Raw genomic sequence first — 6,237 nt, forward strand, 5'->3', positions numbered from 1 at the left:
GAGGCGTAAATATATAAGATTACGACAATATAAAATTACGGAATAACTATCTTCTAATTTGGTATTTGCGACTGTACATGTACATGTATACGATGCCTATAAAATCACCTACTAGTATACACATGTACATGTATACGATGTCTATAAAATCACCTACTAGTATTCACATATACATGTATACGATGCCTATAAAATCACCTAATAATATACACATGTACATGTATACGATGTCTATAAAATCACCTACTAGTATACACATGTACATGTTTGTATACGATGCCTAAAAAATCACCTACTAGTATACTCATGTACATGTATACGATGCCTATAAAATCACCTACTACTAGTATTCACATATACATGTATACGATGTCCATAAAGTCACCTGCTAGTAGTATTCACATGTACATGTATACGATGTCTCTAGAATCACCTACTAATATACACATGCACGTGTATACAGTGTCTATAAAATCACCTACTAGTATACACATATACATGTATATGACGCCTATAAAATCACCTACTAGTATTCACATATACATGTATACGATGTCTATAAAATCACCTACTAGTATCCACATGTACGTGTATACAATGACTATAAAATCACATACTAGTATACACATGTACATGTATACTATATGCCTATAAAATCACCTACTATTATACACATGTACGTGTATACGATGTCTATAAAATCGACTACTAGTATTCACATATACATGTATACGATGTCTATAAAATCACCTAATAATATTTACATGTACGTGTATACGATGTCTATAAAATCACCTACTAGTTTACACATGCACGTGTATACGGTGTCTATAAAATCACCTACTAGTATACACATATACGTGTGATACCATGCTTTTCTCTCCATTGTGTTTATGTTTTTTTTTTTTTTTTGTTATGTAGGCCTTGAATTCTGTGAGACTATGGACTGTAAATATTATGATTTGGGAGATATTATCATAATAACAGGTGAAGGTCAAGCTCTGACATATCCGCGCTGTAACTGGTGCATTACATCTGAAACATGTAGATAACGTTAATAGGACAGTGACACACATAAACAAAAAAAAAATGTGACAGAGTTAGCAAAGTTATGGGATGGCAAGGGGTAGCAATGCTAATTTTAAAATAAATAAACACACGATCCTGAGCCATGATATACAATTGAATCACTTTTCCTTTAAAAGTATGTCAATTATTGCAAAACGATTTTAGAAATAATGATGATTCACTGTATAACTAAAGCATTTATATCGAAGAAAGTCTGTGAAACTACTGATTCTGGACCCCCTTTTTGTTCCTAAAGAATCCATAAGACTACAGAGCAACGTGAATCTCTAATACATCAGAGTTGGGATCAGGTGCCATGGAGGAGTAGATCCCCTTTCGACCAGTCACAATAAAACTGCCGTGTGTTCTTTGTCATAATCAGGTAAACGGGGAAATCCTGAAGTAATCTCGTTATCGCTTCATTTTTATGATATATAAAGGCCTCGCATAAAAAATAAAGTCCAGTCCTCGGTCTATAAATTCAATCTCTCCATGATATGACTTTTCACTGGTCTGTTACTGTGATTCTTATTGTAAAAAGGCACCACATTGATTTAAAATTTTCTAATAAAACCATAAAAGGTAAATATATGTTTAACTCTGAGAACATTGTATTCTGTATATATCCCAACAAACAGATGACATAAGATCAGGTTTACTGTTATCAAGTGACACACATAGGAGATTTTTATCCTCTCTGGCTGAAAAACCACTTGTTGATATTAAACATTTTTTTAACTATAGAAAGTACAATCTTTTTCTATAAAGCCTTTTAAATGGAATCTCAATCTTAAATAGGGAAGAAATCAAACTAAAGATTATCTTAACATCGCAAATAAATTCAGTATCACTCAAACCATCATTTAACAGGAAAGATATTTTTTCAGACGTCATTGCAACACTCTAATGCTCTTTTTATAGTATAGTAATAAGAAAATGATATTTTAGTGCTTTCAGTATAATGTTCTGTTTCATCATATCATGCATGCACTGTACATGTCATCTTCCCAAGTAAAGAGTTTCTGATCAGCTCCGCTCCACATAAACGTGGAACGGCGCGGATCAGAAACTCTTGACTTGGGAAGATGTGTACATGTATGTACCTTTATGTATAAGTTCATAGAATTTTTTCTGAAGCATTTGCATTTGCTTTGGATGCAGTTTTTCCCCAACTCTGGATGATCTTCCGGTCCTGTATCTAGTTATCGAGTTAGTTCTTGCGGCCCAGCACCTAGCTATCGAGTTCGCTCTTCCGGCCCTTTATCTAGCTATCGAGTTAGCTCTTTTGGACAGACTGTACTTGTCTTAAAGGAAGTTATAAATAACTCAATATTTTTAAGAAACTTTAACAAAAAGTTATAAAAACTGAAACTAATGTATATCAGTATCATAAACAAAATTCATGTAACTTACAAAGCAATCCCTTATGATATGGACAATAAAAGTTTTCTAAAGCTAAGCTAACGCAGACATTGGAAACTATAGATTCTAAATTCAAATGACAATATTGAAGAGTTTGTTACTTTTATGGTAGTTTATGGAATGTCTAGCCTACTCAGTCTTTTACATGTCAGTTAAAGAGACTATCAGTCTTTTACATGTCAGTTAAAGAGACTATCTGCAATGATTTTGATCGCAGTCCTCAAGTAAAGCCAGTTTTTTTTTCTATAATATTGACAAACTTCAAAATATTAACATAAATAACAAAATAAAATAAAGGTTTCAAGAAACTTAAAAAGGTGACATCTTTGACAGCAATATAATTTGCTGTGTCACAGGATTGTAAAATTTTACACGGTTTCTCTAATTTCTCTCAATCTGTGGAAAAACATCATCTCTTGTTCAGCCTGCCTTCAACTTCTTTGAGATTGTTCTGTAAATCTTGTCTTGGAAATCGAATGGTTGTCTACTTCTGCAGATGGCAGTATTTGGAATTATACCCAATAATTCGATTCACCATTAAGTGACGCACAATTTCAAAAGCGTCTTGAACCACTGATGAAACAGCCAGTCGTCGACTCATAACATGATATTTTCGGATGCAATCAATGTTATGAGAAGTTATGAACTTTGATTGAGTTTCCCCCATTTACTCTGTTCCCTCAACAAAGGGAGATTCCTCCGCACTGCCTCCCGGAAGTGGTTTCCGCTTCCGGGCTTCCTGCTTACTCTCTATAAAGAGTATAAGGAACGTCAATTCCATTAAAAGGAAGGAGAATATCGAAAATAGGAATCCAATGGAGAGGTTGTACTGAAAGAGTGTTCCAAGCTGCGTTATCCATGTCAGGAAACTCAACATCAGACAGAAACCTACAAAGCATAATAATGTAGGAGTAGTAAAAGGATATCGCTAAATTGTAGAAAACGATTACAGGAGATTAGCTTATCTCTAAGGTAACTCTATAGAAAACAAGAGTCGGTTAATTGCCTTTTGTAGTAAACAGAAAAAAATTACCAATAGCAAATGAGCACAGAGCTGTTTCCAGAAGCCGTATTGGTAATTTGTCTTGTCTCTGCCACCGGAACAGGAGAATCCAGTACACAAAAACAGAATGAAAGCGAGGCTATGAAAGAACTGTGGCGCAACTATCCCAGGAATACCTTAATTATTTAAAATGTGTAGTTGTTAATAAAATCATAGTAAGATTTCAACTTTCATTATAACATAATTAAAACCTAAAGCTATATACACATATGTACATTGTACCATTGTATTATGGTGTTGGGCACATCAATAAATAAATTGAATAAATATTTAAAATATTTTTAATGTTCAAAACAACTGAAATAAAATATTTTTTTATACAACTTTAAATGTACATAAATTTCTTTTAATATAATATGGACAGTATTGCTGTTTTGAAGTGGATACAATGAACAATTAATTATATCAAAGAACACAACCTTCGGTATCATATAAATCCATTAATGTAGTTGAGAATTTGTGAATATTTCATTGCAGGGTATATAATCTTATGTGTTCAAATGAAGAGCATTGACATTTACCTGTATTCCAGTCACAACTATAGTCATCATACAACTTGCAGTTTTGCCATAAACAACAATTTTGAAATATTTATGATACAACTTAACTTCAAATGTACATTAATTTCTTTTAATATAACATAGTATTATTGTTTTGAAGTTAATACAATGAACTATTAATATCAAAGTATATTTGTGTACAATATTCACCAATCCTTCGATATCGTATAATAAATTTATCAGTTGAGAATTTGTTATTTCCGGGGTGTCTACATATGGGTGTGCTGAATATTTTACTCACTCTCCATGTTTCTTGTCTGTACAAGATAACCTGTACAGATTTCTTGATGTTTCCATCAATGAAATACAAAGACGTCCTTGTTCATTGCCGGAAGAGAATAAACAAGAGGCTTAAAAGCAAAAGAAAGTTAGTTATATCAAGTCTATTTATATTTTAATATGAGAGACTATTGCAGAAAAAATTTACATAACCCCTTACGCGGGTTATGAATTTGCAAGGTTATTAATTAAATGTATAGAATAGAATATTTATCCAACCAATATGGGCCCACAGTGGAGCATACAGATGAACAATGTCCAAAATCATCACAGTTATAAATACAATACACAGAACAAAACAAACATTGTATAATGAACAGAGAGTTAGCTATCTTCTTTTAGGATGCATGAAATGTATACATTACAGTTGGCTTATGTATAATGACTGCAGTATGCCTATATTGAACTATGTTGTTCTCTCCTATTAAATTTTGGATTTAAAAGTTTGTATAATAAAACAACAAACTCTGAATCTTCATTTGACATAATCCATGTAAACAGGTCAACTTTATTAAGCAGTATCAAATTAGGAAAAGTTTTAAAGACTTTATTTAAAAACTCTCTTCTAGAATGTATAAACCTAACCAAGCAAAGGTGACCTTGGACCCCCCCCCCCTAGAAAACAAGGATCTATGTGAAAACGGTATGGAAAGTCAAAAGGTATGAGGTATGAAGCTTTAAAAGTCAACGACCCCCTTCCCCCGAAACAAAACATTTGAGGATTTGATTTTATTAATTTTGACTGGAGTAGACCCCCATGGAAAAAATTTCTGGGTCCGCGCCTGATGTTTCATTTTCTGATATTCCAGTATTGGATTCAGAAGATTAAAAATCTGGCCTAACCACAAATATACAGTACAATTTAACACGCTTAAACTTCTGGGAGGAGCTCATCAAAGAGAAAATTTAAATAATAAAAGATGTATTTGTAAATATCCATTTGTTAAACACAAAATTAAATGCACCCGTCTGGCAGCCTACGGCAAATTAAAGGTTAAAGTTTCTAGGAACTTCTAGCAACTCAATTAAAAATATGCTGTTCTTCTAAGAAAGGACTTATATCAATGAATGAGATTCGAAAGCCCAAGAACCAACCATCTAACAGTTATGGAAAATATTTTTTTTAATAGAACTTACTTAAGGTCAAGGTCAAAATTGTTGGTATCCCTAGGAAGGTCTCGCCACATGGGATACACATGTGAAATATGAAGACTCTAGTTCTAATTTGTTTTAAAAAAGAAAAGGACAAGGTTCAGTGGGTCAAACTTAAAGGCCAGGGTCAAAAGGTCGTATTTATATCTAAGGAAAGGTTATTCCGTGGATATGAATGATACACATGTATTTTAAAATCACATATGAAGGCCCTAGTACAAACCGCAAAAAAAGTTTTTCCCAATGTTTTTTTTTTTATTATTATTTGCAAACGTTTTTTTTTTTTTTTTACTTAAAAAAAAAATGCCACACCCCCATCCTCACCAACATCACCACGAAATAGGATTTTCGGTTTTGACTGTGAAGAAAATTTCCTCAGACCTTTTCAGTTTTCATGTTTTAAGTACTTTTTTTTATTTCTTCGCTGTCCCCTCTCCTACTTTAAAAAAATCGTTAAAGGTACCATTCTATTTAAAAATAATTTGATTCTATCGGTGTTAGTATTAGAAGACCATTGGCTATTGTACTGATACTCATATTAATAACGCACTTTGAAAGAAAATTTAGTGCTTTGTCCTTTTATAACATGCTCTCAAGTTATTTTCGACTTTTCCAAGATCAGATAAAGAACATTTTAACGCACTTTGAAATTTTTTTTCAAAGTGCGTTGCTACAAGGCCCTAGTACAAACCG

At 32.7% G+C, this 6,237-nt stretch overlaps 1 pseudogene; it reads right to left on the bottom strand.

The window, feature by feature from the left end:
• Positions 1-2,660: 2,660 nt before the first annotated feature.
• LOC134235686 (uncharacterized) lies at positions 2,661-4,361 on the bottom strand (annotated as a pseudogene).
• Positions 4,362-6,237: the final 1,876 nt, after the last annotated feature.

This window comes from Saccostrea cucullata, unplaced genomic scaffold (assembly GCF_032062105.1).
Source record: "Saccostrea cucullata isolate Sc308-1 unplaced genomic scaffold, CSIRO_AGI_Scuc_v1 ctg192, whole genome shotgun sequence".
In the NCBI taxonomy this organism is placed as follows: domain Eukaryota; kingdom Metazoa; phylum Mollusca; class Bivalvia; order Ostreida; family Ostreidae; genus Saccostrea; species Saccostrea cuccullata.